This window comes from Pipistrellus hanaki, assembly GCF_964339955.1.
Source record: "Pipistrellus hanaki genome assembly, chromosome: 15".
Lineage (NCBI taxonomy): Eukaryota > Metazoa > Chordata > Mammalia > Chiroptera > Vespertilionidae > Pipistrellus > Pipistrellus hanaki.
Genome location: NC_140517.1, coordinates 37,748,719 through 37,766,168, shown reverse-complemented (window position 1 = coordinate 37,766,168; position 17,450 = coordinate 37,748,719). Strand labels below are relative to the sequence as shown.

The 17,450-nt window shown below is 42.0% G+C and overlaps 1 pseudogene across 1 annotated transcript; it reads left to right on the top strand.

The window, feature by feature from the left end:
* Positions 1-13,818: 13,818 nt before the first annotated feature.
* On the top strand, positions 13,819-15,556 carry LOC311633787 (eukaryotic translation initiation factor 4B-like; annotated as a pseudogene). Its single transcript has one exon. The product of its transcript is annotated as a eukaryotic translation initiation factor 4B-like (transcript).
* Positions 15,557-17,450: the final 1,894 nt, after the last annotated feature.

Genomic DNA, 17,450 nt, shown 5'->3' with positions numbered 1-17,450 from the left:
CTGCAAGCACCTCTGAGAGAAAGGTGCCCTCGAGTTTCACCCGCTACCAAACAGTTGTGGGCTCTCCTCCCAGTTGCGGGCTCTCCTCCAATGAGCCCGCAACTGGGGTTCAGTGCAGTTGGAAGTGGGGTTCAGAGCAGTCTGGAGCTTTTGTCTCTTTCTCTCTAGAGCAATCCCGTGGCACAGTCAACACTCCATTCTCTGTGCATAATGTGAGTGCCTCCGGGACTTCCTTTTGCCACTCCCCTGAGTTTCCTCCTTACAGCCCAGACTCCATCTGCATGAGCCTGGGTCCCCAGGGTCTGGCCTAGAACTGGGGTTCAGTGCAGTTGGAACTGGGGTTCAGCACAGTCTGGAGCTTTTTGTCTCCTTCCCGCTAGGGCAATCTAGCAGCAGAATCAACAGTCCATCCTCTGATTGCAACGTGCGCGCCTCCAGGACTGCCTTTCGCTGCTCCCCTGAATTTCAGCTTTACAGCCCAGATTCCCTCCGTATGAGCCTGGTTCTCCAGGATCTTGCCCAGAACTGGGGTTCAGTGCTGTCCAGAGCTTTATCTCCTTCCCGCTAGGGAACGCCAGCCAGGCACTCAGCCTCCCCCTTCTCTCTGGCTTCATCCTCTCCACGCGTGCACCATGCCTCTGTACCTTAGGCTTTTACAGCTCCTCTGGTTTTCCTTCTGGTTTTCTCTTTCCTTCTAGTTGTAGAATTTCCAGTCAGTCAACTTTCCTGGAGTTCTGGATAATTTCCAATTTGTGTTTTTTGAAATTGTTGTGTGAGGCTACCATCTTGGTTTTTTCCCCTAATAACCTTATTTTTATATCTGGAAATATATATATATATATATATATATATATATATATATATATATATATATATATGTATATATATATGTGTTTGTGTGTGTGTGTGTGTGTGTGTGTGTGTATGAAAAACCATCAGCATGGCTCCTTTAGAAAAAGAAGCTCTAAATTTACATTTTTTTTCTCAATTTAAAAAAATGTAAGTGTAATTGTTTATCAATTTTTTTCTGAAAATTTTGTTTCTAGCATAGAGACAATCATTTGAGATGGGCTGGTCCTTCCTTCCTTCCTTCCTTCCTTCCTTCCTTCCTTCTTTCCTTCCTTCCTTCCTTTCTTCTTTCCTTCCCTTTTTCTGTAACCAGACATTCAATGGGTCCGTGCTGCCTGTCACTACTTGAGCCAGTTAAGCAGAGACAGGGTTGAATCATATATGTGAGAATAAAAAAGTAATCTTTTCAGTCAAAGAAGGGAGTTTAGGCAACCACCATTTTGAAACAGCAAAGGGCAATGCCTCCCCTTTTCTTTTAAATTAGCCAATCGTACAAGAATGTGAGCCTAAACTCTGACCAATCAAGAGTGAGGGACTGATGGTGAGCATCAGGGATAAAACCCCAAATAGATGACCCACTCAGTGTGTGTGCTTGCCAGACCCTGTGCATGTGCACCCATCTGCAGAAGGAAAGATATTTGCCTTGCTGTCTGACTCCCCAGTATCTTTTGTGTTCTATCAAGACCCCTGGTTTTGGGGCTTGCCTTCTTCTAAACATTTGGGGGGCTGGTCCAGGATTCCATTGATTGCTAGGGAGGGCCATTGGACCCCTCTCCTGAGGAGGCACATCCCACTTCAAACTTGTGGTGGCCTCAGTGAGGAGGTTCAGCCATTACCCACAGGTCAACTATAAGCTTGAGATGGCAAGTCATCCAGCAACATGGGAAGGGCCCAAGCAAGCTCCATGGCAATGAGGCAAACCTCATACATGAGCCACAGTAGGAAATCAGATTATAAATACTGCCTTGGTGGTTGGGTATCCTCGGAGGTCAAGTATATGTGGCTGGGATGTGTCTGGGACACAAAGTGAGTGCAGAGTTCTGATCTGTGGCTCCATTCTCCTGCGAGGGAAATGACTAGAGAGGGATGAAGCAAATTCAGGGAGTGCAAGAAATCTCCAGTATGGAAAGTTGAGAGCATAGAATAGTCATAAGGGACCTACCAAGGATGGAAAACAAAAATTCTAGGCCCAAAAAAGACATTCCCCCATCAAATCCATTGGAGAGAATTCTGAGGTTCTGAAGGGGGGACAGTCCCCAAACCAGGGACAGGGGACATTGCTTTGTTTCAATTGTCTTTTTTTATGCAGGGCACTCTATGATGTCTGTGGCTGAACAGACATGGAGCATGGTATGAAGCTTTATCCGTGGCTTGTGTGTGCCTGTAAATATTGTATATAAGTGTTTCTATTGATGTTTTCTGTCTCCTTGTTGCTTGGCTTAATTTGTTTAAGATGGGGCACATCCTGCATGATGGGAGGGTGGGGGGATTAGCTCATGTGGCAGAGAAATGTTCCAGCAGCTGCCAAGAATCCTTAATCTTGGGGACTTTTCCTGCTTTCCCTCTCATGATATCAACCACTAGAAACCTAACTAGTTTGAGTTCTTGTCTCTGTGCCTGTAGTGTAATTTTGATTTCTGATTTACTTTGCTTGCTTCCTATCTTTTGGGGACTTAGTTTGCTCTTTGCTGGTTTATGCACATAGGGAATCCTCTGTCTCTGCTGTTTGGGTTTAGCACCCCACAAAACCGAAGGCATTTGCTGTCCTGTGTTGGTATGAGATAAGATCCTAGTGTAACCAGATAATCAATGGTCTCGTGCTGCCTGTCACTACTTGAGCCAATTGAGCAGAAACAGAGTTGAATCATATACGGGAGAGTAACGGGTCATCCATAAAAATCTTCTCTGCAGCCCACATAAGTCAATTGCTTGCATGGTGTGTGAATCCACTGTTTAGGCAACAAGAATAATGTTTCCATGGTAATGGGCAGTTCTTGAATGAGAATGGACCTCGTCCTAAGGTTGACTCCTAGGTCCTGTGGGCATACAACTCCCAGTCAACATGGTATGTCCTCTTTTTGACCAACACAAGGAAATCGTGGTTGACAGAGCATGATTAATATTTCCCATAACCATAGCTAGTTTCCAGTGTTCTGTTTTTGCCCCAAACAATGAAATATTAATCTGACTTTGCCTCATATGGAGAATCTAGAGGATGGATTTGAATCTGATATTTGAAATCTCTCTTAAAAATGTGAATGTATTGCTAATCTGAGGAATGTTAATTGCCCACATGTCACCTAAAGATTAAGGTTTCTAAGGGTTAAGAATTCTAACTAATTGGAAAGAAATTATGGTTTTGGTATCATTTTGAAGGAAAAATAAAGTGGGTTCTGAAAGTAGTAAGGTTTGCAAGGAAGAGTTTGTGAAAGTTGTGGAATGTCTGTAAAGAGAAATATTAAAAGGTAGTTCATAAATGACACAGGCCAGTAATCCAGGACAAGGAAACCTGCATTGGTTAAACACTAATTTGGAGCTATAGAGTAAATCCCATCTTCCCTAAACCAAGAAAACTTAATCAAAGGATAAATAGCTTTTTTCAATGTTCTCAGGGAGACAGGTAGCAGAAATCCAAGTAGTATCATTTGTAGACCACGCCTAAGAATAAATGAAGTTTTTCATGACCTAGAATTGGCTTTAAGTGAGTCCAATAGGCCCAGGAATGCCTCAAGATCTTCCTACAATTGAGACGAGGGACCAATGTCTTAAGAACTAGGTACTGGATACCTCTTCTACTTTAATCTCTCTCAGGTTAAGAGGCCTCCTGGCCCAAGGTCCTCCTCTTGAGTTCCCAGATCATTGCCATCAACTGGAAGACTACATTCTGGTCAAGACCTGGAGGGAAAACAAGTTGTAACCCTCCTGGGAAGAACCCTACCTTGTCTTGCTTACCTCTGAGATGGCTATTCAGATTACAGAATGAGGTTGAACCCGTCACACTCAGGTTGTGGCCATCCAACCAGCCTCTCTGGGTGGCCACACCTCAAGTTGGACAGCCATATCAGGACATAACCCCTTGAAGTTAACACTAAAGAAACTACAAACTATCTATATGCTTTAGGGTTCTGGGAAATTGCAGGGGCTTGCAATGTGGGCTGGGGAAATGTGTATAATCCAGATCATGCTGAGCCAGTTAAGTGTTTGATTAATGTAGCCAAGGGCGATAAGCTCATAACTCTTCAATTTGATGCTTGCTAAATTACACTATGTGGAGAACTAAACCATCAAAAGCGGTACAGGCCTATGCCATTTACATGTGTCCTGATACCTCACTGTGAGTTAATGGCCTATCCCTTTTCCTGCCTGAAATGATGTATTGTGCACCACCCAATACCGGGCCTAGGCAACTGTACTTTGACCAGGAGATAAAAAGTTTAGTCACTTAAAGACTATAATACATCTATATAGAGGTACCCCTCCCTATGCTTTCCAAAACTTAGAGTTTAATCCCTCCTTCTTAAATATAGAAAACTTCAATGACTTGGATATTTCAGCATTTAGGCCAAGAGATTGACTAGGACTATATTTAGGAATAGATGTCACAGGACAAAATCCCCTAAAGAGGTTTGGTCTGAGACTTTAGCCCCACCAAGGACATTGCCACGCCACCATGGTGCAAAAGGAGGCAGGATATAAGGAAACATATGCCTGGGTAGAATGGGTTAAATATTCTGTATGTGCCCTAAATAAGAGAGACTGTTATGCTTGCGTGCCAGGAAGGCTAGAGGGCCAAGTGGTCCCATTTCCATTCAGATGAATCTTAGACAGTAACAGGATGAAATGTGTGCTTGCCCTGTATCAGGAGGAAACCATGTGAGGAAATGCTTCCTGTAAGACTCTCTCCATATTGTTCCCATCCAACAGAGGTAAAGAATAAGGGTCCCCTAAAAAAATCCAGCCAGCAACTTCTGACATAAACCACACCTTCTCAAGGTGGGGGTGGGGGGGACAATACTCAGACTTTAGGGAAAATTTATCTGGATGCATAAATGGTCAAGTCCAGTTTGGCTCTGCGGACTGAAAGGTCCCAGGTTTGATTCCAGTCAAGGGCATGTACCTTGGTTGCGGGCACATCCCCAGTGGGGGGTGTGCAAGAGGCAGCTGATTGATGATTCTCTCATTGATGTTTCTAACTCTCTATCCCTCTCTCTTCCTCTCTGTAAAAATTCAATAAAAATATATATTTTTAAATAATAAATGGCCAAAACCTGTTTGGCTCAGTGGATAGAGCGTCGGCCTGCGGACTGAAAGGTCCCAGGTTCAATTCCCGGTCAAGGGCATGTACCTGGGTTGCGGACACAACCTCAGTAGGGGTTGTGCAGGGAGCAGCTGATCGATGATTCTCTCTCATCGATGTTTCTAACTCTCTATTCCTCTCTCTTCCTCTCTGTAAAAAAATAAAATAAAATAAAATAAATCAATAAAATATATTTTAAAATAATAATAATAATAATAAAAATTAATGCCCAAGTATCCTCAGAAGCCAATCATTCTGCACTGTCCATATATTCTGCTGATGTCTGGTAGTGATGCAGGGGGCCATTACCTGTGACCTTGCCCAGCAATTAGACTGGAACGTGCATTATCCCTTTCACTTTGGCATATTGTAAACCTTTATTGTAAACCTTTTTCAATGGACAGACAGACTACAAAGAAGAGAGAGAATCCAGGGGCTCCTTTGATCCCCATATTTACACTGATCCCATTGGGGTTCCAGGAGGGGTGCCAAAAGAGTTTAAAGCTAGAAATCAGATTGCTGCCGGGTTTGAATCTGTCCTATACCAGTGGCCCACTCTAAACAAGAACGGAGGTTGGGTTAATTATGTTTACTATAACCAACAAAGGATTGTTAACTATTCACAAGATGCAGTTAAAGGAATATATGAACAACTAGATGCCAACAGTAGGATAACTTAAGAGAATAGGTTGGCCTTGGATATAATTCTGGCAGAAAAAGGAGGAGTATGGATAATGTTGGGGGGCCAGTGTGGTACATTCATCTCTGACAACACAGCTCCAAATGGAACCATCACTAAGGCACTACAGGGATTAACAACTCTAACTAATGAGTTAGCTGAAAATCCTAGAACTGAGGATTCTTTCTCCAATTTACTAGAGCAGTGGTCAGCAAACTCATTAGTCAACAGAACCAAATATCAATAGTACAATGACTGAAATTTCTACTGAGAGCCTAATTTTCTTTAAGTTAAATTTCTTCTAACACCACTTCTTCAAAATAGACTCTCCTGTAGCAGATTTTAATACACCACTGTCACCTTTGGACAAATCACCTAAACAAAAAATCAGCAAAGAAATATCAATCCTAAATGACTCGCTAGACCAGATGAAATTAATCGACATCTTCAGAACATTCCACCCCAAAGCCACAGAATACACATTCTTCTCAAGTGCACATGGGTCATTTTCAAAAATAGACTACATGTTGGAACATAGGCAAAGTCTCTTCAAATTCAAGAAGATAGAAATCATATCAAGCATCTTCTCAGATCATAGTGGCATAAAACTGGAAATTAACTATAATAAAAATAATCCAAAGAAATCAAACACATGGAGACTAAAGAGCATGCTATTAAACAAGGACTGGGTTACCAGAGAAATCAAGGAAGAAATTAAAAACAACCTGGAAACAAATGACAATGAAAACACAACAATCCAAAATCTATGGGACACAGCAAAAACAGTTTTGAGAGGGAAGTTCATATCCCTACAAGCCTATTGCAAAAAAACAAGAAAAAATGGTAACAAATTATCTAACTCTACAACTCAAAGAGTTAGAAAAAGAGCAACAAGAAAAGCCCAGTGTAAGCAGAAGGAAAGAAATAATAAAAATCAGAGTGGAGATAAACAACATAGAGAACAAAGAAACAATACGTAAGATAAACAAAACCAAGAGCTTGTTCTTTGAAAGGATAAACAAGATTGATGAAGCTCTAGCCAGACTAACCAAGAAACAAAGAGAGAGGACTCAAATAAACAAAATCAGAAATGAAAGAGGTGAAATAACAACAGACCCTGCTGAAATACAAAGGATTGTTACAAAATGCTACAAACAACTCTATTCCAACAAACTGAACAACATAGAGGAAATGGACATATTCCTAGAGAAATACAACCTTCCAAAACTCAATCAGGAAGAATCTAAAAATCTCAATAGACCAGTGACTTGGCAAGAAATTGAAACAGTCATCAAAAAGCTTCCAGCAAACAAAAGCCCAGGGCCAGATGGCTTCACAGGAGAGTATTACCAAACATTCAAGGAAGAACTAAAACCTATTCTCCTCAGACTATCCCAAACAATTCAAGAGGAAGGAACACTTCCGAACTCCTTCTATGAAGCCAGCATCACCCTAATACCAAAACCAGATAAAGACAACTCAATGAAAGAGAATTACAGGCCAATATCCCTCATGCACATAGATGCCAAAATCCTCAACAAAATTCTAGCAAATTGGCTCCAGTAGAACATCACAAAGATCACACACCATGACCAAGTAGGATTTATTCCAGGAATGCAAGGATGGTACAATATCTGCAAATCAATCAACTTGATACATCACATAAACAAATTGAAAGATAAAAATTATATAGTTATATCAGAGTTCCCAGGGCAGAAAAAACAAGGTTTAAAATTATTAGATTTTAAAATTTATTCTTAAAAATATAAAAGTTTGAGAGAATCCAAGATGGCTGCTCGGGTAGACACCTAACCGCAGCAGCACACAATTTCAATGGAATACAACTAAAATGTAGAGTGGACATCGCCCAGAGCTACAGGTAGTCGACTGACTGAAAATTCTACAACAAGAAGGAAAGAGAAAACCAGAAGGAAAATCAGAGGAGCTGAAAAAAAGCCTAAGGTACAGAGACATGCTGCGCGCTCGCGCGGAGAGGTCGCAGGCGGAGAGAAGAGGGCTGGGTGCTGCCCGGCGTTCCCTCGCAAGAAGGAAATAAAACCCCCAGCCTGGGCTGAACCCCCAAACCGGCAGCGCTGGGCCCCAAGTTATGGGCCAGACCCTGGGGACCCAGGCTCCGGCAGGGGGAGACGGGGCTGTGAGGCGGAATCCCAGGCTAGCAGCGAAAAGCAGGGCCCCCGGAGTCGCGCGCACATTGCGGGCAGAGGACTGAATGTTGACTCTGATGCTGGATTACCCTAGCCGGAAGGAACAGGGCCTCCGGCGGCGCTGAGCCTCAGTCCGGACTGCTCTGAACCCCAGTTTTGGGCCAATCCCTGGAGACCCAGGCTCAAGTAGAGGGAGACGAGGCTGTGAGGTGGAGTCCTGGGAGAGCGGTGAAAGGCTGAGCCCCCGGAGTAGCGCACATTGCTTGCAAGGAAAGGAATGTTGACTCTGATGCGGGATTGCCCTGGAGGGAAGGAAACGGGAGCCCCGGCTGTGTTGGGCCCCAGTTTTGACTGCTCTGAACCCCAGTCCTGGACCAGACCCTGGGGACCCAGGCTCGAGCAGGGGGAGATGGGGCTGTGAGGCGGAATCCCAGGGGAGTGGCGAAAAGCGGAGCCCCCAGAGTCGCGCGCTCTGCGCGCAGAGGACAGTCTGTTGACTCTGATCCTAGACTCCCCAAGCGGGAAAGAGAAAAAAAAAAGCTCCAGACTGGAGGAATGTGACAGGGAGCAGGAGCCCCTGCCGGACACTGGCCAGCCGGGCGCCGGCAGGGAGCCGGGCGACAGGGCCCCCGGGGGGGGGGTGCCCCTGAGCCTTCCACCTCTGAGCACGGGCAACGGAGCCAAGGCCTTGAGCTGCTTCCTGGGCGGCGCCGACCCCGGCAACAGGCTGGAGCAGCGCGGGAGCCCGCGGAGAACAAAGGGGTGCCACAGGCCAACCTGCTGAGCTCCCAGGACAAGGAGGAAGAAACCAAAGAAGTTCTCAATGTGAAGAAATCAAGTGAGAGCAAAAGATAGTAAAATTACTTAAGAAAGAATACAAAAATCATATAGTCATATCAATTGATGGAGAAAAAGCATTCGATAAAATCTAACACCCTTTCCTGATAAAAACTCTCAACAAGGTGGGAGTACGAGGATCATACCTCATCATAATAAAAGCTATATATGATAAACCCATAGTAAACATCATACTCAATGGGCAAAAACTAAAACCATTCCCTCTAAGAACAGGAACAAGACAGGGATGCCCACTCTCGCCACTCCTGTTTGACATAGTACTGGAAGTACTAGCCATTGCAATTAGACAAGAGGAGGAAATAAAAGGCATCCAAATTAGAAAAGAAGAAGTAAAGTTATCCTTATTTGCAGATGACATGATATTGTACATAAAAAAACCAAAAGACTCCATTAAAAAACTAATTGACTTAATAAATGAATTTGGCAATGTAGCAGGATACAAAATTAATGCCGAGAAATCCATGGCATTTCTAGACACCAACAGTGAACTTACAGAAACAGAGACTAAAAAAGCAATTCCATTTACCATCACACCAAAAATATTAAGATACCTAGAAATAAACTTAATTAAGGAAGTAAAGGACCTATATGCAGAAAACTAAACGACACTGAAAAAAGAGATAGAGGAAGATGTAAACAGATGGAAAAACATACCATTTTCATGGATTGGTAGAATCATCATCATCAAAATGTCCATACTTCCTAAAGCAATCTATAGGTTCAATGCACTCCCCATTAAAATACCAACGGCATATTTCACTGACCTAGAAAGAACTCTCCAAAAGTTCATTTGGAACAATAAAAGACCCGGAATAGCCACAGCAATCCTGAGAAAGAAGAGTAAAGTAGGAGGGATCTCAATACAGTACCAGACTTCAAGCTGTATTACAAAGCCACTATTCTCAAAACAGCCTGGTACTGGCACAAAAACAGACATATAGATCAATGGAATCGAATTGAGAACCCAGATATCAACCCAAATCACTATGCTCAATTAATATTTGACAAAGGAGGCACGAATATACAATGGAGTCAAGACAATCTCTTCAATAAATGGTGTTGGGAAAATTGGACATATACATGCAAAAGAATGAAACTAGATCACCAACATACACCATACACAAAAATAAACTCAAAATGGATACAGGACTTAAATGTAGTATTTTATGGGAAACCATAAAATACTAGAGGCATCCACAGGAAGCAAAATCTCAGACATATGCCAAAAGAACTTCTTCACTGATACTGCCCCTAGGGCAATGGAAGCTAAAGAGAAAATAAAGAAATGGGACTACATCAGCCGAAGCCGGTTTGGCTCAGTGGAAGAGCGTCAGCCTGGGGACTGAAGGGTCCCGGGTTCGATTTTGGTCAAGGGCATGTACATTGGTTGTGGACACATCCCCAGTGGGGGGTGTGCAGGAGGCAGCTGGTCAATGTTTCTCTCTCATCGGCGTTTCTAGCTCTCTGTCCCTCTCAATTCCTCTCTGTGTAAAATCAATAAGATATATTTTTTTAAAAAGAAAGAAATGGGACTACATCAAAATAAAAAGCTTTTTTACAGCAAAAGAAACCATCAACAAAACAACAAGAAAGCCAACTCTATGGGAGAACATATTTGCAAATGTTATCACTGATAAAGGTTGAATCTACAGCATCTACAGACAGCTTATACAACTAAATAAAAGGAAAATGAAGGATCCAATTTTAAAAAATGGGCATTGGACCTAAATAGAATATTTTCAAAAGAAGACAGAAAGAAGGCCAAAAGGCACATGAAAACATGCTCAAAATCACTAATTATCCAAGAGATGCAAATAATCAAAACAACAATGCAGTACCATCTCACACCTGTCAGAATAGCCATCAACAAATCAACAAAGGACAAGTGTTGGTGAGGTTGCGGAGAAAAAGGAACCCTCGTGCACTGCTGGTGGGAATGCAGACTGGTGCAATCACTGTGGAGAACAGTATGGAGTTTCCTCAAAAAACTGAAAATGGAACTCCTATTTGACCCAGTAATCCCACTCCTAGGAATATATCCCAAGAAACTAGAAACACCAACCAGAAAAGATATATGCATCCCTATGTTCATAGCAGCACAATCTACAATAGCTAGGATTTGGAAACAGCCTAGGTGCTCATCAGCAGATGATTGGATAAAAAAAACTATGGTATATCTACACAATGGAACACTATGCTGCCATAAAAAAGAAAGAATTCTCATCATTTTCAGCAACCTGAATGGAATTGGAGAACATCATGCTGAGTGAAATAAGCCAGTCAATGAAAGAGAAACACCACATGACCTCACTCATTTATGAATAAAGGACATTATAAACTGATGAACCAAAAGATAGATGTAGAGACAGTAAAGCAACAAGCAGACTGTCAAATAACAGCGGGGAGGGGAAGGAGATCTGGGGGAGATAAGAGATCAACCGAAGGACTTGTATACATGTATATAAGTACAACCAATGGACACAAAACTCTGGGGAGGGTAGGTATGTATGGGTGGGGGAGGGCAGTGGTAAAATATGTACACAGATAAGAATTTAATAAAAAAAATAAAATTTAAAAAAATAGATTCTCCCAGGCCGTGGTATTTTGTGGAAGAGACACACTCAAGGTGCTAAAGTGCCACATGTGGCTCGTGAACCCCAATTTGTCCACCACGGTACTAGAGCAATGGTTCAGAAAATGGAAAAGAATAATGGTATCTATACTCACCTGATCACCTTGGAAGTTACAGTAATGGGATGTATGAAGGATCTTATCCAAAGGTTAATTGAAACCACATTGACCAAACAGCAAAATAATCTCCTTCTCCTAGACACCTCAGAGCATAAAAGTCAACGAATGTAGCCGAGTATGAAGAGAAGAGTCAAATAAGAAAAGGGGGACAAAGTTGGAGGGATCATAATACCAGATATCAACCTCTATGACTCTTCTCAAAACTGCCTGGTCCTGGCAGAACAACAGACATATAGACCAATGGAACAGAAGCGAGAACCCAGAAATTGATTCCAACAATTATGCTCAATTAATATTTGACAAAGGAGGCAAGAGCATACAATGGAGTCAAGACAGTCTCTTCAATAAGTGGTGCTGGGAAATGTGGTCAGATACATGCAAACAAATGAAACTAGATCACCAACTTATACCATACACAAAAATAAACTCAAAATTGGGAAATGACTTACGCATAAGACAGGAAACCATAATAATCTTAGAAGAACCCACAGGCAGCAAAACATCAGACATAACTTGTAGTAATGTATTTTACTTATACAGCACCTAGGGCAATAGAAACTAAGGAGAAAATAAACAAATGGGACTACATCTAAATAAAAGGCTTCTGCACAGAAAAAAAAAAAAACCATCAGCAAAACAACTAAAAAGCCCACGCATGGAAGAACATATTTGCCAATGTTATCACCGATAAGGGTTTAATCTCCAACATTTACAGGGAACTCATACAACTTAACTAAAGGAAGATAAACAATCCAATCAAAAAAGGGGCAAAGAACCTAAATAGACACTTTTCAAAAGTGGGCATACAAGAAGGCCAAGAGACATATGAAAAAAATGCTCAATGTCACTAATCATCCAAGAGATACAAATCAAAAGACAATGAATACCACCTCACACCTGTCAAAATGGCTAACATCAACAAATCAACAAACAACAAGTAGAGAAAAGTGAACCCTCATACATAGCTGGTGGGAAAGCAGACTGGTACAGGCACTGTGAAAAACAGAATGGTGTTTCCTCAAAAAATTAAAAATGGGACTTCCATTTGACCCAATAACCTCACTTCTATGAATATACCCCAAGTAATCAGAAACACCAATCAGAAAGGATATGTGCACCCCTATGTTCATAGCAGCACAATTTACAATGGCTAAGATTTGGAAACACCCTAAGTGCCCTTCAGCAGATGAGTGGATTAAAAAACAGTGGTACATCTACACAATGGAATACTACACTGCTGTAAAAAAAGAAAGAACTCTTGCCCTGGCTCAGTGGATAGAGCATTGGCCTGCAAACTTAAGAGTCCCAGATGAATTCAAGTCAAGGGCACATGCCTGGGCTGTGGGATGCATCCCCAGTAGGGGGCATGCAAGAAACAGCCAAACAGGCATTCTCTTTCATCATTGATGTTTCTATCTCTCTCTCCCTCTTCCTTTCTCTCTGAAATCAATAAAACTATTTTTTTAAGAAAGAAAGAAAGAAAGAAAGAAAGAAAGAAAGAAAGAAAGAAAGAAAGAAAGAAAGAAAGAAAGAACTCTTACCATTTGCAACAGCATGGATGGACCTGGAGAGCAATATGCTAAGCAAAATAAGTGAGTTGAAGATAAATATCACATGATCTCACCCATTTGTGGAATATAATCAACTCCATAAACTGATGAAGAAAAATAGATCCAGATATTTAGAAGCATCAATCAGATCATCAAGCCTCTGAGGGGAGGCAGAGGAGGGTGGGGGTCCAGACTATACTATACTGCTGCATTCCCATGCCTTGCTTATTGTCTATGCTTTAAAATGATTTCATGCTGAAATCGGTTTGGCTCAGTGGTAGAGCGTCGGTCTGTGGACTGAAAGGTCCCAGGTTCGATTCCGGTCAGGGGCATGTAAGTTGGTTGCGGGCACATCCCCAGTAGGGGGTGTGCAAGAGGCAGCTGATCGATGTTTCTCTCTCATCGACGTTTCTAGCTCTCTATCCCTCTCTCTTCATCTCTGTAAAAAAATCAATAAAATATATTTAAAATGATTTCATGACCATTTGTTTAATGTCTTCTCTTCCTTGTTTTGAAATAAAAATGATGTAGCAATTCTCAGAAGTCAGCATTGATTTTTAGTACATGATAAATCTCAGGTAAATATTACTTCAGAATCCTTTTGTGATTTTATGACCTAAAGAAGCACGTAAATAGAAGCACTTGTTGTCTATGCTTTAAAATTATTTTATGGCCTTTGTGTTCTCTTTCCCTCTCCCAACATGGCGGCCTCAGATCAGTGCAGTGCATTTACCAGGAGAACCCAGCAATCCAGAGAGGTTGAAAGGTTTTGGTTATTGAGTGTTTCATTTTCTAGAGACTTCTCTCTCCCCTTGGTGCATTCCTTGTTCAATGCCCTGAGCCACAATGAAGAGTCTCTAGGTAACAGGAGAATTCAAGTGAATGATGCTAATCAAGCCCAGGATAGACAGGGGTTTTCGTTCTTTTGGCTGAAATAGAAATCAGGATTCTGACGAAGTAGATACAGACTGGAGGGCCCATCCTGCCACAGACAGCTTTGATGACTATCCACCTAGAAGAGGTGATGATACTTTGGAGACTAGTATTGAGATCAAGATGATTATGATTCAGAAGGTACCATGATGGGTATCCGGACAATTATCTTGAGCCGGGATATGGATGGATATAGTGGCCGGGATCACTATGGTGGCAGAGGCAGCAGAGACTATGATAGAGGCTATGGTTCCAGGATAGGCAGTGGCAGAAGAGCATTTGGCAGTGGCTACCGAATGGATGATGACTACAGAGGAGGTGGGGGCCGCTATGAGGACAGATATGAGAGTCGTGATGATTGATCATGGAGCTCCAGAGGTGATTACTATTCGGATGATTATAGGCTTGATGACAAAGGCCCAAACTGAATCTAAAGCCTTTGAGCACTTCTAAGGAAGATGATTCCTCTGCTGGCACCTCCCAGTCCGGTCGAGCAGGCTCCATCTTTGGAGGGGCAAAACCTGTTGACACAGCTGTTGGACAAGGAGAAGTAGAGGAGCGGCTACAGAAGGAACAGGAGAGATTGCAGCGTCAGCTGGATGAGCCACAACTAGAACGGCGACCTCAAGAGAGACACCCAAGCTGGCAAAGTGAAGAAACTCAGGAACAGAACGGTCCAGGACAGGGAGTTATCACAAACCGGACCTCAGCCACATCTGGCAGAAATGCACGAAGGAGAGAGAGAAGTCTCTAGAAAATATAATACTCAATAAGGAGGAAGACTGTCACTCTCCAACTTCTAAGCCTCCCAAGCCTGAACAGCCTCTAAAGGTAATGCCAGCCCCTCCACCAAAGGAGAATGCTTGGGTGAAGCCACGTTCTAACCCTCCTGCTCGATCTCAGAGTGCAGACACAGAGCAGGAATCCCCTACAAGTGGTGGGGGAAAGTGGTTCCAGCTCAACCATCTGAGGAAGGACCAGCAAGGTGAAAATAAAGTGATGGAGTGAGTGTCCCAAAAGGCCAAAGTGGGAGCTCTAACCGTGGTCCAGGAGATGGAGGGAACAAAGACCACTGGAAGGAGTCAGAGAGGAAAGATGGCAAAAGGATCAAGACTCCCTATCTTCAGCTGAGCAAAAGAAACCTGAAGAAAGTCCAGCCTCCTTCACTTCTGCAAGCAAGTATGCTGCTCTCTCTGTGGATGGTGAAGATGAAAACGAGGGAGATTACACCGATTAAACAGACCTCCACATCCTGTTTCCTCTGAGTCTCTCTCTATCCTGGAACGTTCAAGAGCAAACCAAACCTCCAGCCAGACAAGACCAAATAAAACTCACATCTCCATAGAAAAAATAACTAAATAAAAATAAAATAAAATAAAATAAAATGATGTTATGACCATTTGTTTAATATCTTTTCTTCCTTGTTTAAAAAAAAGATGATGTAGCAGTTCTCAGAAGTCAGCATTGATTTTTAGTACCTTATAAATCTCAGGTAAATATTATTTCAGTATCTCCTTAGGAATTTATGACTTAAAGAAGGAAGTAAATAGAAAAATACCTCAACTTATGTTTACTATAAATGTTTATTCAGCCTAAGAAAGTAAAAGTTCTAGTGAACACATGCTATGAATATCTTAGTAGTTCTTTTTTTTAATTGATTTCTTAATTGATTTCAGAGAGGAAGGGAAGAGGAGAGAGAGACAGAAACATCAAAGATGAGAGAGAATCATTGATAGGCTTCCCCCTGCACACCCCCTATTGGGGTTCGAGCTGCAACCAGGCAAGTGCCCTTGGCCAGAATCAAACCTGGGACCCTTCAGTCTGCAGACTGATGCTCTATCCACTGAGCCAAACGAGTACTTCTTAATGTAAATTGTATTTAGCAGCTGTGCCAACCTTTATTGTAATGCCAAATCAAGAGGGATTGTTTTCAAACCACATTAAAAAATAATGTGTAGACACAAAGCTTTTGAACTAAATTATAAAATTACTGTGCAAGAGAAAAATTAGCAAAATACATAGTTAGAGCAGTTTGCAGAATTAAGAATTCTGTCAACTATGAAACTATGCTTACTCTCATTAGTGAAGATTAAGTTATAAATAATAACCAAGATGATTGATTGATTCATTTTCTAGAGAAGTGACTAATATATTACGTGAGGATTAGGATAAACAAATAAAATGGCCTGGCTGGCATGGCTCAGTGGTTGCATGTCACGGTTCGATTCCCAGTCAGGGCATATGCCCAGGTTGTGGATTCGATCCCCAGTGTGGGGTGTGCAGGGAGGAGCCAATCCATGATTCTCTCTCATCATTGACATTTCCATTCCTGTCTCCTACTCCATTTCCCTCCAAAATCAATAAAAATATATTTTTTAAGAAATACAATGGAATCACCATAATCAAGCTGCTACATTACAAACATAAAGAAAATGGTCTGAAACCGGTTTGGCTCAAGTGTCTAGAGCATCGGCCTGCGTACTGAAAGGTCCCAGGTTCGATTCCGGTCAAGGGCATGAACCTTGGTTCCAGTCCTGCATTTATATGTAGATGTATAGCAAACCTCCAGACAACCATGTGATTAGCCCCTGAAGGATTAAGGAGAGAATATTGAAGTATCCAAACCAACTAACAACCAGTCTTCAAAGCACTGCTCTTTTAAGAATTACCATCTCGGACCAATTTGTTTTATCCTCACCCTAGGATATGTTTTCATTGATTTTAGAGAGAGAGGAGAAAGGATGGGGGGGAGAGAGGGAAAAAAGGCGGGAAGAAGGAAGTTAGAAGAGACAGAGATGAACATGCATGTGAGAGAAAAGCATCGATATGTTTGCTCCCATATACACCCTGACTGGGGATTGAACCTGCAGCCTAGGATGTGCCATGACCTGGAATCAAATCCGCAACATTTTGGTGTACAGAAGGATGCTCCAAGTAACCGAACCTCCTGGCTAGGGCAGGTCTGATTCTTTTCAAGAATATTACTTTTACTATAAAAACTCATCTCTTTTTCATCTTCAGAACACTCTGGGTATTGCCTAGTTATGTTTCTCATCTGCAGAACCCATGATTCTTGAATAAACATTTATACTTCTTTGTAGACAAAGCCTCCTGACTCTCTGAGTAGTTATTTGGTATTTTCATTTAAGGTGGTTGTGATAATTAGCACAGGCTTCTCAAGTGGAATTTTTGAAGAATCAATCAAAATTTAAGTGATCATATAGCTCACTTCATTTGAGGCAAAGAAAGTATGTGGAAAGCTAAGAGAAAATTGCCGAAGTCGGGGAAATTTGTAGTAAGGCTTAGAGGACTACTTGCTGGATTGTAACTGAGGATGAGTAAAGAGAGAAATCAGAAAAAAAGGCAGG